This window comes from Marmota marmota, unplaced genomic scaffold, assembly GCF_001458135.2.
Source record: "Marmota marmota marmota unplaced genomic scaffold, marMar, whole genome shotgun sequence".
In the NCBI taxonomy this organism is placed as follows: domain Eukaryota; kingdom Metazoa; phylum Chordata; class Mammalia; order Rodentia; family Sciuridae; genus Marmota; species Marmota marmota.
Genome location: NW_025999961.1, coordinates 12,880,047 through 12,892,779, shown reverse-complemented (window position 1 = coordinate 12,892,779; position 12,733 = coordinate 12,880,047).

Sequence of the window (12,733 nt, the reverse complement as noted above, 5' to 3'; positions counted from 1 at the left end):
TTTCAGCAATTAATTTTACTGGGGCTCCCTCTTCAGAAAAAATCCTACTCCAATAAAGTGATGATATGGCTCAGTAATAGTATAAATTTGGGAGCTCTGCTGTAATAATGTGATACAAACCAGATGTTGACAGAAATAAGTTGTCTCATGGTTCCACAGAATTTGAAATCAGTATGTCAGCAAAACTTGTTCTCTCCATGAGTTTGAAGTTGAAATTTTCCATAATTTTTTCTATAGCTTTTGGAATTCATGGTTTGTAAATTGTGTTCTTCTTGAGTCTTCACAGCCTTTTCCTCTGTATTTATCTTTCTCTGTGTTCAACTATCCTGTTTTTATAAAAAAAAAAATCCATCTTATTGGTGTAGGACCCACACTAATTTTTTTATCTTAACTTGTAAATACTCTATTTCAAAATAATGCCATTTTAAAGTAATAATATTTTGAAGAAAAATTTACCTCATAAGAGTGGTAAGTCTGCTTGATGATGGTCCTTCTACATTAGCTAACAGAAATGAAATAATATTTTTTAATTCAGTCATTTGCATCAAAAGGGTGATTTGAGGCTCCTATTTATATATTTTTTCTCTGTGAATTTCTTTCAACATTATGTGGGGAGAGAGATTTAGTACTTATTTTGATATCCTTGAAGTTCCCACAATTGAGAACAATGTAGATTATAGAACTATTGGGACAAAGACAGGATAGGTTGGATATAATTTGTACTAGCTTACTGCATATAATAGTTTCATTTTTCCAGAAATTTTGAGAGCTGATTGTTCAAGCAGTAATTTTTAATAATTAATTTATATAAATTTTAAAATAAATACAATAAATATTCAAAATTCTTAATTTCTGAATTGTTTTGTTGCATTTTCTTATTATCGTTCTCATAAATTATCTCCTTCTAGTCTATCTATGTGGCATAAAGATATAAATATATACATATGAATATATAAACACATACATATATACATATATATAGACAATCATGATACACACACACACACACACACACACACACACCATGATGTGCTACTGAATATCTCTTTCCCACTTTGCACTCAGAAACCTTAAATCAGTAATTTGAAAATGACCATGGTGAAAGTCTTAGGTTTCTTGTGGTGGTATAGAGCATGACGTCAGCTTCTGCATGGTTTCTGTTAAAGCCTCATGATAGAAGGTCAGCAGGTACAAATATAAGAGAGTTCACAAGGGACAAGCGACTGATGAGAGATGCCAGACTTACTTCATACAAACCCTTTCTCAAAAATATCTACACTCATGAGAACTTACTCATTCCCACTAAAATAATATTTTACTTTCACAGGAAAATCATTAATCACTCCTGAAGATTAAATGACCTTTTTACAAGCCTCACCACATCTCAAAATACAAAAATATTGTGTCCAAGACTCAACATGTATTTTGTGTGGGGATAAACCACATCCAAATCACAATGGTGAGGATTTTTAATTAATGTAAATATGAAACATCAAGAAGTAGGAATCAGAATTTTCAGAACTTGACTTAAGGTTTTGTTGAGTGCACAGACTTAACAGTGTGAATGAGAAAATGTTGATAACATTCATTAAATATATTTATTAATGTATTAAGAAACTACATTACAAATAACAGAAAATATTACTTCAGTATTCTAAAATTTTCATGAAAAAAGAAATTAGTTGCATGATTAAAAAAAAATAAGTGAATTTTCTAACATTCATCTTCATTATCACATTATTATTTTGTTTTGCTTGTACACAGCAATAAATATATCAACTGACACGTTGGAATTACACTTGAAGAGTTAGTTTTTAAATATTTACTAGCATCAGATTATGGAAAAAATAACATGTCTATGTTTTTCTTCTATTTTCTTTTTTCATTCTTTCTTTTTTTTCAGTATTAGGAATTAAACCCAAGTTTGCTGTCATACTAAGCTACATCCTCAGCTCTTTTTTTATTATTATTTTTATTTTGAGACAGGTCATGGTAAATTTTCCACAGTCATCCTTGGAAAAAAGGAGGACAGTAAGATACCATGTCCCTGACATGCCCATCTGTGTTCCCAAGAACTTAATCAAGTCAAAGGACTAATGGGAGTGAGTCTGGGCCTCAAAGTTCGGGTAAATGTGGTTTCAAAAGACCTCAGCTCCCTCTCAAATATGCTGGGAGTTGAGGAAACTTTAAGTTATCTGCAGAAAGCTGCTTTCTGAAATGCATGCCAAATGTCTTTGGATTCTGATCATATAGTGGGGCAAAGCAATCTAAGCTAGTGATGTCAGTGCTTCTGTAGCCTGGTCTATAAAACTCCTTTTTTCTACTGTAGCATATGCAGAATTGAGGGTACTTTGGAGAGGATAAATGCCAGTAATCAAGGCTGCCACCACTGGAAAAGGAGCACAGATGCTAATTTATGGATAATTTCATGAGGGAAAGAGGTAATACTTGGTAAACTACTGTGAGGATGATGGTGCTATTTGTCCACTGAACCACTGAACCTTCTCCATACATATTTACAAGTAAGCCTTATGCCATGCAAGCCTTTCTGGATGCTTTCTTTTATTTCTTGGCAACCTATCCCACTCCTCATGTACAACCATATTGTGAACAGAACACCCAGAGTAGCCTCTAATTGGTGATTCTCCCACTTCTACCTCTTGAGTAGCTTGGATTACAGGCATGGCCTCTGGTTAGAATATTTTTCTAAGAAACTTGACTTTACAGGCAAAAGATTCGAGGTAAATAAAAAGTATTAATTTGTTCTAGTGTAAAATATTGAAAATATTAGAATACCCATTGATTAAAAGTGTATAATGTGGGAGAAGGAGGAGAGAGAGAGCACAGAGAGAGAATTTGAGTAAAACAGAACATATTTGTAGGGGAGTGATAGGATCAAACCCATGAAAAAGTGAAGAGTTTGCCAAGAGGTTTGGAGGCAACTTTTCATATTGAGAAGAGGAAGGAGTGAAATAACAGTTGCAGGTATAGAAAATCTGTAATTGAAATAGCAATATATTGAGGGAATTTATATATGGTACTTTTAAATTCCTATAAAATAAATTTATTACTGAAAATGAAAGGGAAGTGAGAAATATAAAGTGCTTTAGATCTAATGAACTGGTTTTGAGTTAAACACAGATGCAAACAGCAAAGAAACTGAATATTGAAGGTAGGCAGAAGGGGGATTGAAAAACAATATTTAGGGTTTTGGGAACCTACCACAACTTTGAACAGAAGTCAGAAGTTAAATTCCTTTTATTTTTCTGTATTCTTTTCTTTTCTTTCTTTCTTTCTTTTTTTTTTTTTTTTTGTACCAGAAATTGAAACCTACAGGTGCTTTACCACTGAGCTACATCCCAGCCCTATTTATTTATTTGTTTGTTTGTTTGTTTGTTTGTTTATTTATTTTTGAGGCAGGTTTTTGTTAAGTTGCAGAAGTTGACCTCAAACTTGTGATCCTCCTGCCTCAGCCTCCAGAGTTGCTGTAATTAGAGGAATGCAACACTGCACACAGAGTTAGGTTGTTCTAAGGTTTGCTCTTTTACTCCAGACAGATTAATCACATCTGTAGGGATTCACATCTCATTGAGACCACAAAGGATGCAGTATTTGGAAAGCAGGTTTATCTAGACTGAGTGGAAATAAACTGAGAGAGGGGGACTAGTGGCTTGAAAATGTAGAGGGCCCTGCCATATGAGACAGAAAAAGTGTCAGTGATTAAAATTAAAATATCTCCTCCAAATGTACTAATGTTATTCATCTTTCTAATCTTAACATCTTGGTTTTTCTCCTCATGGCCCCAGCTTTACACATTCTCTATGACCTGAAAGAAAAATCTCTTAAATCTACTTCTTGTATTGTCAATTAATAAAATTAAATCATTAGGATTGTATTTCAGTTGAAACATAATGATATTTCCAGGAGCTTTTCTTTCTGAATATTTTTTAAAGTTAAAGCCAATTATCAGGATGATAAGGAAACATTGAGGTAACTTTCTTGGAGCTACCAGAGTTTTTAGTAATTATCAGTTTTAGATTAAGAACATCGAGTGTACATATGTGTACATATTTTTGTTCCTTCTCTAGGAAATATTAAAGTTAGGAGATGCTTTCTTCCTATATTAGTTCCTTCATAAGTTGATAATGAAAGAATGGATTTAATTAAGGCCAGAAATATATTCTTATTTATTATGCTCTAAAGTATGTATACTTGGATTAAAATTCAAGAGTCAAATGTATATAAAAATGCTTACATTTTTATTCATACATTGTTGAATTGGAATCTATATCAAACTATCAATTTTAGAATTAACAGCAAAGACAAGAAAATAGTGTATACATGCAATGTTTAATAATTGTTAAGAATCTGCTTAAGAAAACCTGTGCAGAACAGTTTATGAAGCAATTATAAATTCACATAATCCAGAAGATGGTGCTGTTTACATTTCTACTGCATTTTGGAACTCCAGAGAAACAATTTACTTCCAATTCAGCCATTGATGGGTTGTATATTATTGAGCATACCTTCGCAATCTGAACAGTTAATGTAGTTTTGCTCTTGAGGATTTCACATTTACAAATAATCTGCATAACATTTCCACACCAAATATTAGAAAATGTACTACTTCACAAGCAATCTCACATTAATGGAACCTGATCAGTTGCGGCAATCTCAGTTATCTTATGCCAGGAGTACACTCAAATGTGAAAATACATATTAGATAAAAGACCTATTTAATTTTCTGGTTACTTATATGGCTATTAAAATGCAACATGTAGACCATTAAAGTGGTGATGATCCTTATTTAATGGAATGCGAATTTATTCTTCCAAATAGTGAACAGTTTTATAGTGACATGTTAATTATGTACTATCCAGGCACAAAAGATTCAGCCAGTTAACACAGATAAATGTGATACATGGTATCTATAAAATATTGGGCCTATTTCCACTTTACCTAACTTTATTAATGAATCATGTACACAATCATATCTGCTTGCAGTGCTATGGAAAGGATATGTCCTTTAGGAAGGTCCACCATGTGCAGTTTCCAAGACTCACTTGCAAAGCTTGCAGTCTCTGTTAAGAAAGTCATGACCTCAAAAGCAAATAAAATTATGGAAATGAGCATAGCTTTTCAAATCCCCTTAGCAGTAAATAAACATAGAAAAAGTAGATGAAAGATGCAAACTTGCATACATATTTCTAGTACAGACCCAAACTTAACTGTTTTAATATTGAATTAAAGTTATAGCATAAAAGACTAAATTAACAATATATTTTGCGTGCCTGTGTGTGTGTGTGTGTGTGTGTGGTGCTGGGGATCAAACCCAGGGTCTTGTGCATTTGAGGAACAATACTTTGTATTAAGGGTAATAAAGTTTATATTTCAGAGTGAGCATCACTCTTTTCAATCATGGGAGAACACACAGACATTATTTTTAAAGAAGAGTGAAAAAATTAGTACAGACACATTTTTTGTTGTAGAAAACAGAGAAGATAGAGCTGCAGAGTTAAGGTCATTTTGTTTTTCAGAATATCTGTCTTTATTGGAGTGATCTTTCACTTCCAATATTTTCTCTCTGATTTCACTGTTTACATCGTCCTTATCTTGCAGATTAGTTTACNTTTTTTTTTTTTTTTTTTTTTACTGGGGAGAAGGAAGTCAGATGTAGAAACGAGGAATAGAAAATTATTAATTTATTGTTTTTTAAAACTTTTTGCTACCTGATGTTTTAAACACATTATTGTTCAGATTGGTTTTATAAAAAGTTAAAGGTATCCCTTGGAAAACCAAGACAGACTTCAAATATGGATCATGTACTGTCATAATCACCTGAAGTGGTTTTGGTTTTGTTGTTGTTTTGTTTACTACCTTTAAAATAGTTTTCCCAGGCTGCTTTGGAAAAATGCTAAATCATATACTGTGGATTGAACCCTGTCTGTTTGGCTCATTTCTTACATTCTCTAGGAACCTTGATACACAGCAAATTTTGCAGACCCTTGCAAAATCTTAAGCTGGGAGTTTGTGCTGGGGTTGTAAATTGAAGATGATACATTTGGTAGGTCTCAATGAACCCAGGGTAACATAGTGAAGTAAACAATCAACTTTATTAAATAAAATAAGAACATACAAACAACTTTATTAAATAAAATAAGAATATGGTCACTTTAAAACTTAGATAATAGAGGCTTTAGTGGGAGATGCCCTCTTACTAAATGAAATTTTTCCCCAAGCCACAATAAGTTTAATTCAATAATTAGTTATCTCATTTAATTTTCCTAGATTCTTTTCTCAAAAGTACTTCTAAGATTTAAGTTGCCTGCAGCCAAAATCTAAGGAGTGTAGTTGCAGCTAGTTTTCCTGATGACTATAATTTAGGTAAATGTTCAATGCTTCTAGAAATATAATTGGGTTTCTCTGTGTTCTTTGATAAGGTCTTTGTTGAAGTAATTTGCAGTTGCAATGCCTTTTCTAGAACTTACAAATTAAAAGTTCTTGGGGAAATGTATATATTACTTTTGAATGTAAAGATATAAAGATTGTTAATTTGACTATAATGCACATATTAACTTTTTAAAAATAAGAGTTATTTTAAAAATGATTGCTCATTTGAGCATTATATTGTTTTCAATGTTAAAAAATATTTGCAAATTTAATTATTTTGAAAAAAATATTTTTCTGCTGCCAACTTTTTCTTGTGCAAGATAGATCTTCTTTTATGGTATGAGTGGTTTTTAAATATTACCTAATGCTCACAGCTTCTAAAAATATTTTTATAAAAGTTACCAGAAAAATTACATCGGAATGCTGCAGGAAGTAGTTGTGTTTATGAATTTTAAATGATACAGTCCTTTACCTTTCAACAAAGAAACAGTGCATTGATAAATGACCTTTTAGGCACTAGACTTAATCTTAAGACAAGTGACACACATACAAAATATAACTTTTAAAATCTGTTACTTGAATTTGGAGTTAAAAGTGTGTGAGGCCATAAGTCTATACAGGAGATCACACTAGACATTGGCAGTACTCTTCAAAATTATACATAAACTTCAGTGAGCTTATTGGCAAAAATGTATGACAAAACTACTCATCATATATTCATGACTTAGCATTGCACAATGTTTAAAAACAATTTTTAAAATGTGACCTTTATGGAGAAGTAGAGAAAACATGGTTAATGCCTTATATCTGATATTTGATATTTTAACCTGTAGGTTGATTTTCTGCATCTATTATACACTATAGTCTCTTAATCAGCTTTAGTCCCTACAGTAAAGTATCATACACTGAGTGACTTATAATCAACATAAATGTATTGCCCACAGTGCTATATACTGGAATTCTGAGATCAGAGTGCCAGCCTGGTCCTGGTTTGGTAAGGAACCTCTTCTGAATTATAGACTAATTTCACATTATTCCTCACATGGCAGAAAAGAACAAGCTAGCTATCTGTCCTTTTCCTATAAGAGCATTAACACCATTCACAAGGGCTCCACTCCCATGACCTAATTCCCTTTCCAAAGGTCCTATGTTCAAAAATCATTATGTTACAATTAAATTTGAAAATATAAGTTTTGTCAAGAACAAGAATATTTGTTTGGTAAAGTATAGCATGTATTTCCTATCTACAAGGTATTCATTTCTATATTCTATTTTCAATATAATCGCTGTGATAATACCACTTTAAATGTTTATTTGGCCTTACTTTATAAGCATTGAGATGCATCATAATTAAATATAAAATTGTTGAACCAGCATAATGACAGTGATAAGCAAACTAGGTGTCTTGTGTTTGTGTCTATGTGTGTGGGAATCAGTCAGGTCTCCTACATTACTGCCCCACAATGTGTCTTTTGATCCATATTGCCCTGATTGCATTTTTTTGTTTGTTTGTGCTTCCGGATAAAACTATGTTTGAAGAAATGGTTTCAAGGTAATAAAAACTGGAAAAACTCTTTCTCAAAGATATTAATACAAATGTAACATCATAAGTGCAGTCTAGTGTTTTTTATTCAGCACTGTAAAAAATTATATCTGAATACTGGCCTGGCCTGCTTTTCTTTTTTATTGTATGCCTTATCTTTTCTTTTCAATTATTCATAGTATTCTAAAGACCACTTTCAGTATAAAATACTATCTATGGGATGGGAAAACAGCAAGAAACATATTTCTGAATGGATTATAAGGGTAGGTCTATTTAGAAATTTAAATGCATGTAATCAATGTAGAAAATATATACACCAACACAATGACTCTTTTACTCAACTGTGTTCTGTTTATGGCCTATTGTAACATTCTGATTTTATTCCTTGACACTTTGTGGTTTTTAAAAATTTTATTTCCTTTTTTGTCCAATTTACTTTTATATTATGAAATATAATGTTAATCAAATGTCTTTGTTTCTTAGTATTTTTTCTTTGTATCATATTTAGCAATATTCAAGGTGACTTAACCTATGTATAGCCCATATTTACTTTTTTTTACAATGTATTAAAAATATGTGTTGCCACTCTGTTCTTTCTTTCTAATCCCTAAGATAAGTTAAACTCTTCTACAACCCTTTAATTACATTCCCTTACAATAATATTTGTCTCTCTCTCTCTCTCTCTCTCTCTCTCTATATATATATATATATATATATATATATATGTGTGTATGCACAATATATCCATAATATATACACATATACATAATATATATATTTACATTGCTTATTCAAAATTTAAATTTTATTTTTTATTGTAAATTATTTCAAACATTCAACAAAACATAGAAAATAGGATAATAGAAATGCATGCAACCAATACTTAGAATTTTGTTTAACCATATAATAGGTTGGTTTTATTTGGATAAATCTATATAATTAATTGAAGTAAAATTAATCCTAAAGTACTGAAATGTTATCTATACTCAATCCCTTTTCATTATAGCATTTACTTGTGTGTTACTTTCATATATTTACAGCTGGAACAAATTTCTCTTCATTAAAGATTTTTCTTTAGAAAAATGTACTTGAAGACACAACAGAAAAGATCATATACAGTCATTTAACTGTAAGTTGGCTTAAACAAATACAGCCTGTAAACAAAAATTCAACTGATATGGAAATATCTGATGTGTTTTATCTGCTTGCTTTGTTTTTTGTAAAGTCTTATAGGAAATTAACAGTGACTTTTTCAAAACTAATAAAGCAATTTATATAACACAAAGTGGATATAGACAGAATTAAAGTATTTATAAACTTTATGCAGTGCAAATACATGATTTGAATGAAAAACTTATTTGGCTCTCTGAGACTGATCCTTTATCCCCAGGAAAATAAAGTGACTGCAGACAATTGCATCATCTCTGTAGAAAAACTTTTTTCTCAAAAATCAACAGGATATGACTAGGGGTGTAGCTCAGTGTTACAGGTCTTGCCTGGTATGTGCAAGACCTTAGGTTCAATCCCCAGAAACATTTAAAAAAATAACAGAATAATCTGTGGAATATATGGAAACCATGGACTGTTATTCTGTCTAGTAAGGTGTGTAAATTTTTATGTGTGTTGTGGATTTCAAGGTTAATAGTTTAGGTAAACCTGAAGACAAGTTATAGGTCACAGATGTATTTCAAAAGAATTTTATGCAAAGATGATTTGGTCATGACTGACCCTGCCTGTTATGGTTTAGATATGAGGTGTCCCCCAGAAGTTCATGTGTGAGACAATGCAAGAAAGTTTATAGGTAAACTGATTGGGCTATGAAAGTGTTAAGCTAATCTGTTCATTAATTCACTTGAATGGATTAGCTGGGTGGTAACTGCAGGCAGGTATGCTGTGGCTGAAGAAGGTGGATTGCTGCTTGGGTTTTATTTTTTGTCCCTGGTGAGCCAAACTTAGTCTCTTTCTGTTACCTGGTCTGAACTGTGTTCCTGTGAACCGAATTGTTTTCCTCTGCTATACCTTTCTGCCAAGTTGTTCTGTTTCACTTGGGGCTCAGCAGTGGAGTTGGTCATCTATGGACTGAGACCTCAGAAACTGTGAGCACCAAATAAATTTTTCCTCCTAAAATTGATCTTTTCAGGTCTCTTGGTCACAATAATGAAAAAACTGGCTAAAACACTGCCATGAAATATTCTCTTTTATTCTGGGAGAGAAAGCCTTCAAATTGGAAGAGAAAGGTTATGAGGCTTTCTGCAGAAATTTCGATTCGTTTTTGATACATATATTCTTGATATATATATAATGCCTCCTAACAGAGGTATAATGAAAAAATAAAAACCTTTCCAAGGCACAAAATGTTAGGAAAATGAAGTTAAAATAAAAACATCCATAATGAAGACATCCATATACATCCATCCTGCAAATATAAAGTATAGACCTCAAGAATACTGAAATTCTAATCTCAGACAGAATTCAATTCCAGTTATGAACCTGCTTAATAATGCAATCATATGAAAAGTGTTCTATCTATCTGTTTTTGCACTTTAAAAAATAGCTACCTTCATAAACTTTTTATGGAGAGTCAATGAATTAAAAATATTAAAAGTTTATACAATATTTTTGTGAGAATTTGTTTAAAAATGTATTGATTAAGATTCAGTGAAGGAAGAAAGAATAATTAGGCTACAGTAGAAATAAAGTTAAAAACTTTGACAAAAGAAAATTATATTTGTTTTGAATTTTTGTTGTTGCTGCTTTTACTAGGGTAAAGGCTTCTCTTGTATCCAGCATTGTTTTGTAGATATGTGCTTCAATTGTTTTCTCCGTAGATTTGTTCTTATATCTACTCTGAGTTCTCACACAGAATATCACCTGTCCTGTGTTATGGGTTAATCTAAAACAAATTAAAAGTCAATGACCAAGGATTTCAGATATTGGATTATAGAAGTAACGTGGCAGCCCAAAATATCTTCTTTATGTCCAACTCTCCTTTGTTCTGCAATGATCTTGTCAAGATGAGGGCTCAGTATATTCATACCACTAGGAATTTGAATAAGGAAATAAACATCAGAAAAAAATCCATTCATTTGAAGTAAAATGCCCACTAAGACAAAAGGTCTTACTGAAATCTTTTCTTAAATTCTGTTTTTCTTTTACAGTATGCTTCCAAATACAAAGAAAGCACCTCATTTTTGCCTTCCCATAAGTGCCACACAATTGATGGGTCTGATTACTTAATAATCAGAGAAACCATTTCCCCCTTAATATTAGGTATGGTTCATATTCTTTGTTCTTATTTCCTACCCCTCTATCTCACCTTTTCTCGCACAGTTGAAACATCTATCAATTAAGAAGTTATGACAGTCCACAAGATGGTTATCTAGCCTTTGGCCCATTGTAAAAACCATAGCAATACATTGAATCTATTCAAGGAAATACTCAAATAGTCCAGATTTCAGGCCAAAACACTCTCCAGGTATTGGCGACATGTCAAGGTTTTCTTTGTCGTTATTGATAACCTGTCACTAGAGTTCTATGGCTTTGACCTGACAGATTCAAACCACATCATCACCAGGGGTAACTGATGCATGTGGAAACAAGGAAAGGAAAGAGGTGCATTGTTAGAGTCTGTAAATAAGTCAAAATAACACCTGGAATTTTGTCAGGGGAATGTTAAAGTTCGTAAACAAGTCTGGATGGTGCCTGGCAAAATGCCAGAGGGAGTGGTTTGAAAAGTAACAAAAGAGAGCCATTAAGTGTAGAGATTCCTTATTGGTTGACTGATGTATCTAGTTTATGCTAATTAGATAAGCTGTGTGGAATGTATAAATACTGCTCCTGTCCTACAATAAACGGGCTCCTACTCCTGCTGTATCAACGTACACAAGTTATTCGTCACCCCCTGGTTATTTTGCTGCAGCCGGACTGCGGCAGTGCATACTATTTTTAGGAGCTTCTATTGATACTTTTTGGGTGAAACATATGAAACTTGCATTTATTTTATTTTATTTTTTACTGTAAGCAAAGTAAAAGTAAAAACATTTCCTTAGTATTTAATAGAGTGAGAAAATGGATAATTGGATATTGGCATTGTCAAGCATTACCCTTTCCAAATGCATAAGAAAGTGAGAAATTAATAAAACGGGTTTTTTCAACCTCTCTCTGTTTCTCCCAAAGAATATGATACCATAAAAAAAGTTTTTGCATATTTTTTGTCCAAAAGTGCTAAGATAATGTATAAATAAATTTGATCAGAGGGAGAAATGGGAAGAGGGAGAAAGGGAGACAGAAACAATAGAAAAGAAATGAAGAAACAGAGGAAGGAAGGGAGGGAGGGAGGTGAAAAATTCTTGTTTTTTGTTTTTTTTTTAAAGAGAGAGAGAGAAAAATTTTTTAATATTTATTTTTCAGTTTTTGATGGACACAACATCTTTGTTTGTATGTGGTACTGAGGATCGAACCTGGGCCACACACATGCCAGGCGAGCGCGCTACCGCTTGAGCCACATCCCCAGCCCGAAAAATTCTTAAAACTACATTCCTGCAGCACACAAACCACTTAGGATAAGCATAAAAGATATTTAAGATTATTTTAAATGAAGACTTAAAAGGGGGGCTAGAGTTGTAGCTCAGTGGTAGAGCACTTGTCTAGCACATGTGAGGCACTGGGTTTGATCCTTAGCACCACATACAAATAAATAAAATAAAGGCATTGTATCAGATTACAACTAAAAAAAAAAAGACTAAAAGGACAAAAGAAAGACATTCTACCATTTGCTTTTGGTACTGTACAGTTCACCTA